A 14776-nucleotide genomic window follows, 5' to 3' on the forward strand; every position below is an offset into this window, starting at 1 on the left:
AGCATCAACATCTACATCTACATGATTACTCTGCAATTCACATTTAAGTGCTTGGCAGAGGGTTCATCGAACCACAATCATACTATCTCTCTACCATTCCACTCCTGAACAGCACGCGGGAAAAATGAACACCTAAACCTTTCCGTTCGAGCTCTGATTTATCTTATTTTGTTTTTATGATCATTCCTACCTATGTAGCTTGGGCTCAACAAAATATTTTCGCATTCGAAAGAGAAAGTTGGTGACTTAAATTTCGTAAATAGATCTCGCCGCGACGAAAAACGTCTTTGCTTTAATGACTTCCATCCCAACTCACGTATCATATCTGCCACACTCTCTCCGCTATTACGTGATAATACAAAACGAGCTGCCTTTTTTGCACCCTTTCGATGTCCTCCGTCAATCCCACCTGGTAAGGATCCCACACCGTGCAGCAATATTCTAACAGGCGACGAACGAGTGTAGTGTAAGCTGTCTGTTTAGTGGACTTGTTGCATCTTTTGAGTGTACTGCCAATGAAACGCAACCTTTGGCTCGTCTCCCCCAAAAAATTAACTATGTAGTCTTTCCAACTGAAGTTGTTCGTAATTTTAACACCCAGGTACTTAGTTGAATTGACAGCCTTAAGAATTGTACTATTTATCTAGTAATCGAATTCTAACGGATTTCTTTTGGAACTTGCGTGGATCACCTCACACTTTTCGTTATTTAGCGTTAACTGCCACCTGCCACACCACACAGCAATCTTTTCTAAATCGCTTTGCAAATGATACTGGTCTTCGGATGACCTTACTAGACGGTAAATAACATCATCTGCGAACAACCTAAGAGAACTGCTCAGATTGTCACCCATATCATTTATATAGATCAAGAACAGCAGAGGTCCCAGGACGCTTCCCTGGGGAACACATGATATCACTTCAGTTTTACTCGTTGATTTGCCGTCTGTTACTATGTTTTGTTTGTAATAAGAGGAATAACGTATGGGTGTATCAAGTAATGTCATGTTCTACAAAGTTAAAAAAATACCTCCAATAATCCATTGTTGTGTTTTCATTAACTTCAAATGATCATAAAACATTTCTCATTATAACAGTGTGACATCTGTGTCATCACTTGTCTTTACCTTATCATTCACACATAATCAATATTATCATTAGTAGAACATCATTGTGTCTTCCTATTTATCACTTCACAAAATATTATCATAATCAAATTGAAACTTATATCCAGCACACACAGAAAAATCGTCAGCACTTATCATTCTTGGTACTGCTACAATACACATGTAGCACACTGAAAAAGGATTGATTAGTTTGTAGTATACAGATGTTAGCGTTAAGTCTATACTTCGTTGTTTCCTGCAAAACCTGTAAGAGAAAAATTTTGTTGGTATATAATGAAGGATGATCTATGTTGCACTTGTTACGTTCATTTTCCTTTAACGTGTTGCATACCCTTGATGCTTCAAAAAGTATATGTGTTCACTTCTTTTTATTTTACCTTACATGGCAACAACTTGTTCTGAAACAGTATATGAGCCTGATGAGTAAATAGTAATGACAGTATAGAGTAAACATGTGAAATCTAATCTCTACCTAAAAGGTGGCTATCTATAAAAATATAGCAGTGCATAAAACCGTACTAAGTTACTAGACACATAACAAATGCATAGTACATAGTGGAAATAAAAGTTCTAAAATTAGAGAAAAATCAAAAAGGAATTATTATGTCATGCTGTGACAGTGTAGTATCAAATATTGTCTCAAACAGAGAAAAAAATGAAACTTCCTGGCAGATTAAAACTGTGTGCCCGACCGAGACTCGAACTCGGGACCTTTGCCTTTCGCGGGCAAGTGCTCTACCAACTGAGCTACCGAAGCACCACTCACGCCCGGTACTCACAGCTTTACTTCTGCCAGTACCTCGTCTCCTACCTTCCAAACTTTACAGAAGCTCTCCTGCGAACCTTGCAGAACTAGCACTCCTGAAAGAAAGGATATTGCGGAGACATGGCTTAGCCACAGCCTGGGGGATGTTTCCAGAATGAGATTTTCACTCTGCAGCGGAGTGTGCGCTGATATGAAACTTCCTGGCAGATTAAAACTGTGTGCCCGACCGAGACTCGAACTCGGGACCTTTGCCTTTCGCGGGCAAGTTCTGCAAGGTTCGCAGGAGAGCTTCTGTAAAGTTTGGAAGGTAGGAGACGAGGTACTGGCAGAAGTAAAGCTGTGAGTACCGGGCGTGAGTCGTGCTTCGGTTGCTCAGTTGGTAGAGCACTTGCCCGCGAAAGGCAAAGGTCCCGAGTTCGAGTCTCGGTCGGGCACACAGTTTTAATCTGCCAGGAAGTTTCATATCAGCGCACACTCCGCTGCAGAGTGAAAATCTCATTCTGGAAACATCCCCCAGGCTGTGGCTAAGCCATGTCTCCGCAATATCCTTTCTTTCAGGAGTGCTAGTTCTGCAAGGTTCGCAGGAGAGCTTCTGTAAAGTTTGGAAGGTAGGAGACGAGGTACTGGCAGAAGTAAAGCTGTGAGTACCGGGCGTGAGTCGTGCTTCGGTAGCTCAGTTGGTAGAGCACTTGCCTGCGAAAGGCAAAGGTCCCGAGTTCGAGTCTCGGTCGGGCACACAGTTTTAATCTGCCAGGAAGTTTCATATCAGCGCACACTCCGCTGCAGAGTGAAAATCTCATTCTGGAAACATCCCCCAGGCTGTGGCTAAGCCATGTCTCCGCAATATCCTTTCTTTCAGGAGTGCTAGTTCTGCAAGGTTCGCAGGAGAGCTTCTGTAAAGTTTGGAAGGTAGGAGACGAGGTACTGGCAGAAGTAAAGCTGTGAGTACCGGGCGTGAGTCGTGCTTCGGTAGCTCAGTTGGTAGAGCACTTGCCCGCGAAAGGCAAAGGTCCCGAGTTCGAGTCTCGGTCGGGCACACAGTTTTAATCTGCCAGGAAGTTTCATATCAGCGCACACTCCGCTGCAGAGTGAAAAATCTCATTCTGGAAACATCTCCCAGGCTGTGGCTAAGCCATGTCTCCGCAATATCCTTTCTTTCAGGAGTGCTAGTTCTGCAAGGTTCGCAGGAGAGCTTCTGTAAAGTTTGGAAGGTAGGAGACGAGGTACTGGCAGAAGTAAAGCTGTGAGTACCAGGCGTGAGTCGTGCTTCGGTAGCTCAGATGGTAGAGCACTTGCCCGCGAAAGGCAAAGGTCCCGAGTTCGAGTCTCGGTCGGGCACACAGTTTTAATCTGCCAGGAAGTTTCATATCAGCGCACACTCCGCTGCAGAGTGAAAATCTCATTCTGGAAACATCCCCCAGGCTGTGGCTAAGCCATGTCTCCGCAATATCCTTTCTTTCAGGAGTGCTAGTTCTGCAAGGTTCGCAGGAGAGCTTCTGTAAAGTTTGGAAGGTAGGAGACGCCGTACTGGCAGAAGTAAAGCTCTGAGTACCGGGCGTGAGTCGTGCTTCGGTAGCTCAGTTGGTAGAGCACTTGCCCGCGAAAGGCAAAGGTCCCGAGTTCGAGTCTCGGTCGGGCACACAGTTTTAATCTGCCAGGAAGTTTCATATCAGCGCACACTCCGCTGCAGAGTGAAAATCTCATTCTGGAAACATCCCCCAGGCTGTGGCTAAGCCATGTCTCCGCAATATCCTTTCTTTCAGGAGTGCTTGTTCTGCAAGGTTCGCAGGAGAGCTTCTGTAAAGTTTGGAAGGTAGGAGACGAGGTACTGGCAGAAGTAAAGCTGTGTGTACCGGGCGTGAGTCGTGCTTCGGTAGCTCAGTTGGTAGAGCACTTGCCCGCATAAGGCAAAGGTCCCGAGTTCGAGTCTCGGTCGGGCACACAGTTTTAATCTGCCAGGAAGTTTCATATCAGCGCACACTCCGCTGCAGAGTGAAAATCTCATTCTGGAAACATCCCCCAGGCTGTGGCTAAGCCATGTCTCCGCAATATCCTTTCTTTCAGGAGTGCTAGTTCTGCAAGGTTCGCAGGAGAGCTTCTGTAAAGTTTGGAAGGTAGGAGACGAGGTACTGGCAGAAGTGAAGCTGTGAGTACGGGGCGTGAGTCGTGCTTCGGTAGCTCAGTTGGTAGAGCACTTGCCCGCGAAAGGCAAAGGTCCCGAGTTCGAGTCTCGGTCGGGCACACAGTTTTAATCTGCCAGGAAGTTTCATATCAGCGCACACTCCGCTGCAGAGTGAAAATCTCATTCTGGAAACATCCCCCAGGCTGTGGCTAAGCCATGTCTCCGCAATATCCTTTCTTTCAGGAGTGCTAGTTCTGCAAGGTTCGCAGGAGAGCTTCTGTAAAGTTTGGAAGGTAGGAGACGAGGTACTGGCAGAAGTAAAGCTGTGAGTACCGGGCGTGAGTCGTGCTTCGGTAGCTCAGTTGGTAGAGCACTTGCCCGCGAAAGGCAAAGGTCCCGAGTTCGAGTCTCGGTCGGGCACACAGTTTTAATCTGCCAGGAAGTTTCATATCAGCGCACACTCCGCTGCAGAGTGAAAATCTCATTCTGGAAACATCCCCCAGGCTGTGGCTAAGCCATGTCTCCGCAATATCCTTTCTTTCAGGAGTGCTTGTTCTGCAAGGTTCGCAGGAGAGCTTCTGTAAAGTTTGGAAGGTAGGAGACGAGGTACTGGCAGAAGTAAAGCTGTGAGTACCGGGCGTGAGTCGTGCTTCGGTAGCTCAGTTGGTAGAGCACTTGCCCGCGAAAGGCAAAGGTCCCGAGTTCGAGTCTCGGTCGGGCACACAGTTTTAATCTGCCAGGAAGTTTCATATCAGCGCACACTCCGCTGCAGAGTGAAAATCTCATTCTGGAAACATCCCCCAGGCTGTGGCTAAGCCATGTCTCCGCAATATCCTTTCTTTCAGGAGTGCTAGTTCTGCAAGGTTCGCAGGAGAGCTTCTGTAAAGTTTGGAAGGTAGGAGACGAGGTACTGGCAGAAGTAAAGCTGTGAGTACCGGGCGTGAGTCGTGCTTCGGTAGCTCAGTTGGTAGAGCACTTGCCCGCGAAAGGCAAAGGTCCCGAGTTCGAGTCTCGGTCGGGCACACAGTTTTAATCTGCCAGGAAGTTTCATATCAGCGCACACTCCGCTGCAGAGTGAAAATCTCATTCTGGAGAGAAAAAAATGTTTTCATTCAATAAAACGTTTAACGTTACTGATATGATGGTTCCCTCATGACTTCTTCGTACACAAAGTTTCTACATGAACAGCATTTGGATGCGGAATACGTCTTACTCTTTACGGACTACTTCACAGCAACTTGAACTTGTTGCACCTATTTTTGGCTCTGTCATAAAGATGGTGACTACATACTAATACTTTTTGACCAATTTTAAATTCACGGAGATGACTTACCTGTTTCTGTTGTATCTTTCTTCGTTCAGCTGCACGCTTAATATTGTTGGCTGCAATGTCGATGATTTCATGGTGACGTAGTCGTCGTGAAGCAGGACATACAACTAATTCCGTATTTTTGTTCCGCAATTCAACGTTCTTCAGTACCATGTACGTAGCAAAAATGTATTCATTTGGAATGGAGTTAATAATTTCTTAAAATGTGTAGATATATTTATCCCAAACGGTGTATTTCTTATGACAGTATGGACGACAAAGCTTACGAATCTCTTTGATAATGCGTTCAGATGGATTTGATGAAGCATGGTAACTGGATATGTATACAGACGTAAACTTCCTTGCTTTCATAGTACGCGTCCATATAGCTGATCTGAATTGTGGGCGATTATCAAAAATAATTTTTTGTACATGACCAACAATCGGTAGGAGATGTTTTGTAAAAGCTGCTGAAGCAGTTTTGGGTGTAGCATTATGTAACGGTATGAATGTTACTTATTTAGAAGTTCTACTGCTACGAAAATGTAAGAAAATCCTCTTTTGCTTCTGGGAATTGGCCCATAGATATCCACGGTGACCATGTGACGTAATTTAATTGGTATAATGGGATGTAATGGAGTGAGATGAGAAGCTGTCGATGATATCGCTTGCTGACAAAGTTTGCATGATGCTAGTACATGTCGTATGGATCGCCAGGTTAGCCGTGCGGTCTAACGCACTGCTTTCCGGGCGAGAAGGCGTGCCGGTCCCCGGAACGAATCCGCACGGGGCATTAGTGTCGAGACCCATCGTGCCGGCCAGTCTATGGATGGTTTTTAAGGCGTTTTTCCATCTGCCTCGGCGAATGCGGTCTGTTTCTCCTTATTCCGCCTCAGGTACACTATGTCGGCGATTGCTGCGCAAACACTTTCTCCACGTACGCATGCATCATAATTATTCTACCACGCAAAGACTGAGGTTACACCCGTCAGGTGTGACACGTTGCCGGGGCGTCCCTGGGTTCGGTGTGGGGCGGCGGTGGGGTGAGTGGACTGCTGTAGCCTGTTGTGGGGTTGTGTACCACTGCGGGCTACGGCGGGGACGAAGCCTCTCCGTCGTTTCTAGGTCACCAGTTCCATACAATACAATACATGTCGCATACGTTTTTCCGTATTTGCAATGTAACAAATCTGTCTGAGAATGAGGAAACACTCGTGAACCAGAATGTGCGTAGCTTAAGTGTGTGTACCAAATTAATTTATTGACTGAATCTTCAGGTATACATAAGACCCAGTTGTCGCTGTGTGGTGTGTACTTCGAAAGAGAATACTATTATGTACTAAGTAGTGATGTCTGATTGTCGAATTGCTCTTGTCATGCCAAAGCTGCTTGATATTTTTTCCAGATACTGTCCTTATCCTGTTCTTTGGAAATGACCCTAAGAGATGAAGAAATAAAGTGTTAAACTGCTACTTGCTGTATGTACAAAATACTGTTATTAGTTTGGCAAAAATATGTGGTAATGTCTTATTGCCTGGTAGTAAGAGAATGGGATAAACCATCGGCTACAACGTTTCGAGTACCAGGAATATGAATTACAGTACATACTTCCATCGTCCAAGGCAGTCGTGAGAAAATTTTTCGGAAAGCAGACATTGAATAGCACGGTGGTCAGTACAAGCAGTGGTATGTCTTCCATACAGAATGCGTCTAAATTCAGTAAACGCTCAAATGACAGATAAGGTTTCCAACTCTGTAATCGAATAGTTGCGTTCTGCAGCAGACAGAATGCAGTTTGCAAAGGCAGTGCTTTTATTAACAATGATGCCATCTTCTTCTATATCTGGGAAAATGTATACGCCGATGGCTGTTTTGTAACTGTCAGCGGTGATCGAAAAGTTTTTAGTGGGATGAGGGTGAGATAGTATTGGGGCATTCAAGAGCGCATGCTTGAGGTTCGAGAATTCGGTAAGAGCTTTTTCATCCCATATCCAGATAGTATTTTTTCCCGTTAATTGGTATAATCTCGTGGTATCCAGCATATAATAATGAATGAGTTGACGAAAGCTGTTGACCAGTCCTAGGAAGCTACGAAGTTGCTCTTTTGAATTAGGAATCGTAATATCTCAAATTGCTTGAAGTTTTTCAAGATCGGGCACTATGCCAATGGCAGAAATGACATGACCTAGAAATTTAATAGAGGCTTCACCAAATGGGATTTACTCAGATTAATTGTGAGGTCTTACCGAAGAAATGTCCGAAGTAAAACTTGAAGATTATTGTTCTGGTCAGACCAAGAGGGTTCTGCAATTAAAATGTCATCAACATATGTGGTTATTCTGTCATTCAGTTCAGCCAGCATTACTGTGTTTATACCTCTTGTGAATGCGGCAGAAGTTATTGTTAAAGCAAATGGTAGTTTACAGAACTGATGGCAATTGCCAAAACAGAAAAATGTCGTGTATTTTCTACAGTTGGGATGTAGTTCAATCTGCCAAAATCCCAATTTTAGACGTAGTGTTGAATAAAGATGTACCATGAAATCTCTGCAAAAATTCGTCTCTAGTGTGTATTCCACCATTTTCCATTACTATAATGTCGTTCATCTAGCGTGAATCGAGAACAAGGCATAATCATCCGTTCTTTTTAATAACAATGTGTAGCGGACTTACGTACTAACAGCTGGTTCTGTAATTCTTTGGTCGAGCATGACTTGAAGTTCATGTTTGCCCCGTTATCTATAAATAATTGAAGTGGAATAATGTTTGGATTTGAAAGAATCGTGAAATTTGATCTGAAATTAATATAAAAAACCTGCCATAGTACCTGGAATGTTATCAAAGACTTGTGAATACTGTAGCTAAATGTCATGAAACTTAGCTCTCACTTACCGTGTTGATAATTGTTTGTTGAACGTCATATTCCATACCGTCTCATACATTATTGGATTGAAAATAAGAGTCAGTGTATGTATGAAAATGCGTATTTTCGGTAACAGAAATAAAGTCAATTCTATTGACGTTTTGTTCCTCAGATGGTAAAATTTGGTGAAATTCCAAAGCAACCACGTTGTCGTTTTCTTTTACTATGAGCTACGAGTTTCTGAAGTCCTAAACAGCTTTATGTTCGATTAGAAAGTCCACACCTAACATTATGTTGAGGCGAGTAAGGAAACAATCCAAAAATTAGAATAAAATTCGAGACCAGGTATACAGAAAGGTATATGTGTTTGAAGTTTTATGTCGACTCCTTTGCTGGAAACTGCGCCCCGTGCTTTTGTTTTGCTCAGTGGAAAAGTCGGACAGGACTTATCGTGGTTACACTTATTAAATACAGAATCACAGTAACAGGGAAACCTGAATCTTTCACAGCAGTAAATTTATGTTTACGTATTTGTATTTAAATGATGGGGTGTGACGCTGTCAAATGTCGTTGAAAGTGATTACATTTTCAGTTACTGTTTTGTGTGGTTCTAATTGCTGATCGTCGTTGCAGGTTAAAGCTACGAGGTTGTCCTCTAATAATCTAGTATTCGGAATTTGGTTACTTGTCGAAGTTTGTTGTGGCATCTCAGTAATTTGTACAGTTCCGCTATTGTTGTCATTAGGGTCTTGAGGTGGATGTAAATGTATGTTCATTCAAATAAGTGGAGGTTGTTGTTTAAACTGACCTTGATTTGTCCTTGCTGAGAATATTGTTGTCCAGAAATTCCACCTTGCTGGTTTTGTTGGTGAAATTGTTGTTGAAAATTCTAGTTGTTGCTACCAAACTGTTGGTACTGTTGTTGGTTTTGTGAATACTGATTATTAAAATTTTGTTATTTCTGAAAACTATTCGGAAAATTGTTGCCATTCCTAAACCTCTTATTACGTCTGACATTAAAATTTCCTGATTCGTTTTGAAATCCAAATATACGTGTTATTAATGTTGCTGTTTTGGGAGACATTTTTATTGACAAAGGATAGTCAGAATGTTATACTTCCAAAAGTTGCAAAAGTTCGCGAAACGCAGGAATGCTTTCTGTTTGTAATGAACGTGGGAATTTAAAGAAGCGAAGCTGTATTAACGCTGATTGACTATAGGCTCGGTAAGGTGCTCACATTGTTGAACCATGTGTTCAAAAAAATTGCATAATCGCTGGGAAGCTTGAATTTTCAAATGACGGTAAACAGATTAACTGATCCTTAATTCTTCATTGTGTAGTTTCCGACCAATAAGCTGACAAAAACGCAGGTTGAAATTCTTCTTATCAGTAGCATTGTCTTGCGATGGGGCGCATCCTGGTGGCGGGCTCCCCCTCCAAAAAGCTGCAAACGAATTCCAATTTATGGGTAATAGGCCAGCTTGGTGGTAATGAGAATGAAAACTGTTGTACCCAATCCAAGGGATGGAGATCTGTTTTGTTATTGCATAATACTTTGAACTTACGTACTGACAAAAAATTCTTGTAATCGAAACCATCGTGCCGGAAATTTTGTGTAGGGTCATTACTGTTAAAAATCTGTTTTGTGGACCTTGTTCTGCGTCTAATTTTCTCACACGTCGTAATCTACCAAGATTGTGCTCTAGCGGTGCAGGGTCAAATTGTTGTGCCTGATTATATTGGAGGTAACTGTGTAATTGACTGCCCGATGTCTGATCTTTTAACGTGGAAGTTTCACGGTGCAAACTGTTAACGTTACGACTCAGTGCATTGCTATGTGAGCTCAGTTCATTAATTGCACGGTTCATAAAGTGAAACTGTTCAGACTGAATGAAAGGAGAAGGCACTGAGTCTTCAGATTAAGTATCAGCATTACTTTCTAAAATTTTTACTCTGTTCGAAAGGTCATCATGTTTTTCTGTAAGTGATGGAATTTGAACAGTATTGCTGGTGTCATTTTCGTCGATATGTTTCTGCAGTTTCTATGTACATTTGTTAAGTTTGTGTGTGTCGGATTTTACTACGGCAGAATCAGTATCAAGTCCTAATTGTTCATGACTACTGGTGACAGTTTGTATGTCTTCTTGACGTTTTTCGTGTTGTTGACTCAAACGAGTTTTTACTTGTGTTTTGTGTTCTGTAAAATCATTTTGAAACAGTGTGTTCGTATCTTGTACGGTATTATGATCACCGAGAACTTTACTGTAGCAATTGTCTACGTATTTTTCTAGGTGAGCTACTACTACAGTTTGTGTGCCTTCTGATGTTTTTCGTGTTGTTGACTCAAACGAGTTTTTACTTGTGTTTTATGCTCTGTAAAATCGCTTTGAAGTAGTTTGTTCGTATCTTGTACTGTTTTAAGATCACCGAAAACTTTACTGTAGCAATTTACTACACCCCTGGAAATTGAAATAAGAACACCGTGAATTCATTGTCCCAGGAAGGGGAAACTTTATTGACACATTCCTGGGGTCAGATACATCACATGATCACACTGACAGAACCACAGGCACATAGACACAGGCAACAGAGCATGCACAATGTCGGCACTAGTACAGTGTATATCCACCTTTCGCAGCAATGCAGGCTGCTATTCTCCCATGGAGACGATCGTAGAGATGCTGGATGTAGTCCTGTGGAACGGCTTGCCATGCCATTTCCACCTGGCGCCTCAGTTGGACCAGCGTTCGTGCTGGACGTGCAGACCGCGTGAGACGACGCTTCATCCAGTCCCAAACATGCTCAATGGGGGACAGATCCGGAGATCTTGCTGGCCAGGGTAGTTGACTTACACCTTCTAGAGCACGTTGGGTGGCACGGGATAAATGCGGACGTGCATTGTCCTGTTGGAACAGCAAGTTCCCTTGCCGGTCTAGGAATGGTAGAACGATGGGTTCTATGACGGTTTGGATGTACCGTGCACTATTCAGTGTCCCCTCGACGATCACCAGTGGTGTACGGCCAGTGTAGGAGATCGCTCCCCACACCATGATGCCGGGTGTTGGCCCTGTGTGCCTCGGTCGTATGCAGTCCTGATTGTGGCGCTCACCTGCACGGCGCCGAACACGCATACGACCATCATTGGCACCAAGGCAGAAGCGACTCTCATCGCTGAAGACGACACGTCTCCATTCGTCCCTCCATTCACGCCTGTCGCGGCACCACTGGAGGCGGGCTGCACGATGTTGGGGCGTGAGCGGAAGACGGCCTAACGGTGTGCGGGACCGTAGCCCAGCTTCATGGAGACGGTTGCGAATGGTCCTCGCCGATACCCCAGGAGCAACAGTGTCCCTAATTTGCTGGGAAGTGGCGGTGCGGTCCCCTACGGCACTGCGTAGGATCCTACGGTCTTGGCGTGCATCCGTGCGTCGCTGCGGTCCGGTCCCAGGTCGACGGGCACGTGCATCTTCCGCCGACCACTGGCGACAACATCGATGTACTGTGGAGACCTCACGCCCCACGTGTTGAGCAATTCGGCGGTACGTCCACCCGGCCTCCCGCATGCCCACTATACGCCCTCGCTCAAAGTCCGTCAACTGCACATACGGTTCACGTCCACGCTGTCGCGGCATGCTACCAGTGTTAAAGACTGCGATGGAGCTCCGTATGCCACGGCAAACTGGCTGACACTGACGGCGGCGGTGCACAAATGCTGCGCAGCTAGCGCCATTCGACGGCCAACACCGCGGTTCCTGGTGTGTCCGCTGTGCTGTGCGTGTGATCATTGCTTGTACAGCCCTCTCGCAGTGTCCGGAGCAAGTATGGTGGGTCTGACACACCGGTGTCAATGTGTTCTTTTTTCCATTTCCAGGAGTGTATTTTTCTACGTGAGCTACTATATTTTTGCTGATTTCGTGTTGCACGTCAACGAGAGTTTCGCGTATCTGTTCGATCTTTTTGTTTCGTTGGTCAATGGTTCATTTTGCGCTTGGACTGTAAGGCTAGCTTGCTCTTTAAATTGATTACCTGCCTCTATGTTCTGACTGAAGCGTTCATTAAGTCGCGTTTCTTATTGTTCAAAACATTCGTCAAATTTCTTGATGTATACTGTGTGTCACTTCCTCTTGTTTTGTGGGATTTCATTAACTTGGCCACTGGGTTTTTGTGTCTGCTGGTTCGTCGCGCCACTAATTTGAGTGAAACATTTGTCTTTTTTCTGCTGTGACTCATTATTGCCGTCCATGATTCGTTGAAACGTCATCATAATACCTTTATTCGATAATTCACCTCAGTGTTTAAAGTACTTTGCGTAAACTGTTCAATTGTATCAGCATTTGACATGTGTGTTGACCTTCGGGTATTGTCAGTTTAATTGGATTCTAAAGGAAAATGATCAGAGTGCATATTTTGTACATGGGAATTACGTGTGTGAGCGATTTCCATATTTCTAGAATGTGTCGTCTGATTTGCGACATCGGTAGGTAAAGCAAAATTCAAGTTAGTTTGACTGTTTCGCTTTGAAGATGCACTTTCATTGACTGTCATGTGATGCACTGTCGTCAATGCAGTATTGTCAGAATTAGTGCTCACTGAAACAGAGTTATTTGGCAAATATGTATTTTCAGCATTGTCCTTGACTGAGTTACGCGTAGTACTATTAATCGTTCTACGCTGCATGGTGCACAAATACAATCAAAGAACAAGCAAATAGACAATAAATAAGTATCAATTTACCCTTGATCTGTTAGGAATAATTGACACAATGTGCTGTATCTCCTGGAGTGGTCATGAATTTGAAATTTATAAATTCCATGTAGTGATAATTATTGTATGAATAACTGGCGATTATGTCAACGATTAAACAAATGCATTGTGTTGCAATATATTCCATGGGCATCCGAGATCCTGTGACTGAACTTTTTTTTTTTTTTTGGTGTTCTTCTGTTCTTGGACCGGAAGAGGAAAGAACGATTGTCTGAGGTTTATCTTGTTGTAACAGTCTATGTAAGTTGTAAATGAAACTAAAATATAGTTGTTCTTGACTTTAACTTTGCGTACAGTACGCATTGATTTGCAAACCTAAACCTTGCTAGTCCTGAGTAAACGTAGCCTTAACGACACATTGAGCATTGTTAGGCGCCGTACTAGAAAATAATTAGTAATTTTCTTTCAGCTCATCTTCCACACGTGCCGCCGGTTAGGACAGTAAACTTTGTTTCAGATTTCACGAACTGAGCTATGCAGCCGCTATGAATAATTTAATATATTTCACTTTCAGATTTTTTAAAGGTTGTGAGATAACATCCCAGGCAGAAAGGCCTGGTCACAGGATTCTAGGTCTAGTATAAGATTTCATCAGCCAAATATTATGATTGTTATCTTAAATTGGTATTCGAGACGAAACCACGATCTGAAGTTACGCGTTTTTTTACTTCACAATGAACCGACCTACGAAATATTATCTGATACTATAAGCATATGTGTTTTAACAATACTTTTGATATATATTGAAGAATATCTGTGATGATTCAAGAGAGAGACAATTAATTATTTATAATCCCATAAGCACACTGAGTACTGAGCTAGTTTGCTGATTGTTGACCTGCGTCAGGCTAAATAAAATTTCATTACACTGTTCATAGTATTATCAGAGTAATTTCTCTTTTGTTTTGACGTCACTTTATTAAAAGCTATCAAAGCACATATAAATTAAATTAAATTACATTACAACAGTTTAGTAAATGCGCACGAAAAAATGATAACTACACTTACTACTTAACAAAGCGTAGAGCGTGTGCCTGGCTGTATTATTTCAAAAGATTACAAAAAGAAATTCCACCTGCAGAATGTTGTTGCCAAGTGAAACATGTAAGTTTGAAAAATGATTGTAATTACGTAACTGACAGTAATCTGAACACAACCGTTAGAATGGGAATGGCAGGCGAACGTGTATTTTATCTCGTCGCTTATGCGCTTTGCTCTGTACTGAACTTCTCTGACTGCGAGAATGGAATTTTAATTTAGCTAAGAGAATGTAAAGTGTCATAAAGTAAACCAAAACCACATGAATTTACGTAACACAAAAACTGAATGTAGTGCAACACTACTGATTTGACATTGTCCTTGGAAATAAAACAAAATTTTATCAGTTTGAAAATAATGGTGCCTGTGCTTAACGAATGTTTTCCCTGAAATAATAAAAAATTCTTACCTCTATCTACAAAAAGGTAACGCTCTTCTCACTGCTCTCTGTTAGCACTTCAAATTGTACACTGGCAAATACCTATTGTGTACGGATGTTGCTTAGCATACATTTTAGTTAAATTGGATATGACTCAGACAATAACTTCTTGAGAAAAATAGTAAATCAAAAATGACACGGATCTGGGAACTGGTATTGATTTGGGGTAAGTAACAATACAGCACTAACTCTTAATCTTGTATTCTGACTGAAAATTAATAATGCTCACAGTTAACACACTCAGTCAACTGATTACACATTAACAATTAGCACTACAAAATCATTGGATGTGAGTGCTGTACATTGGCTCAATAATCTCTTATGAACACGCAAATTCCATTAATAATAA

Source organism: Schistocerca americana, chromosome 5, assembly GCF_021461395.2.
Source record: "Schistocerca americana isolate TAMUIC-IGC-003095 chromosome 5, iqSchAmer2.1, whole genome shotgun sequence".
Classification (NCBI taxonomy): Eukaryota; Metazoa; Arthropoda; class Insecta; order Orthoptera; family Acrididae; genus Schistocerca; species Schistocerca americana.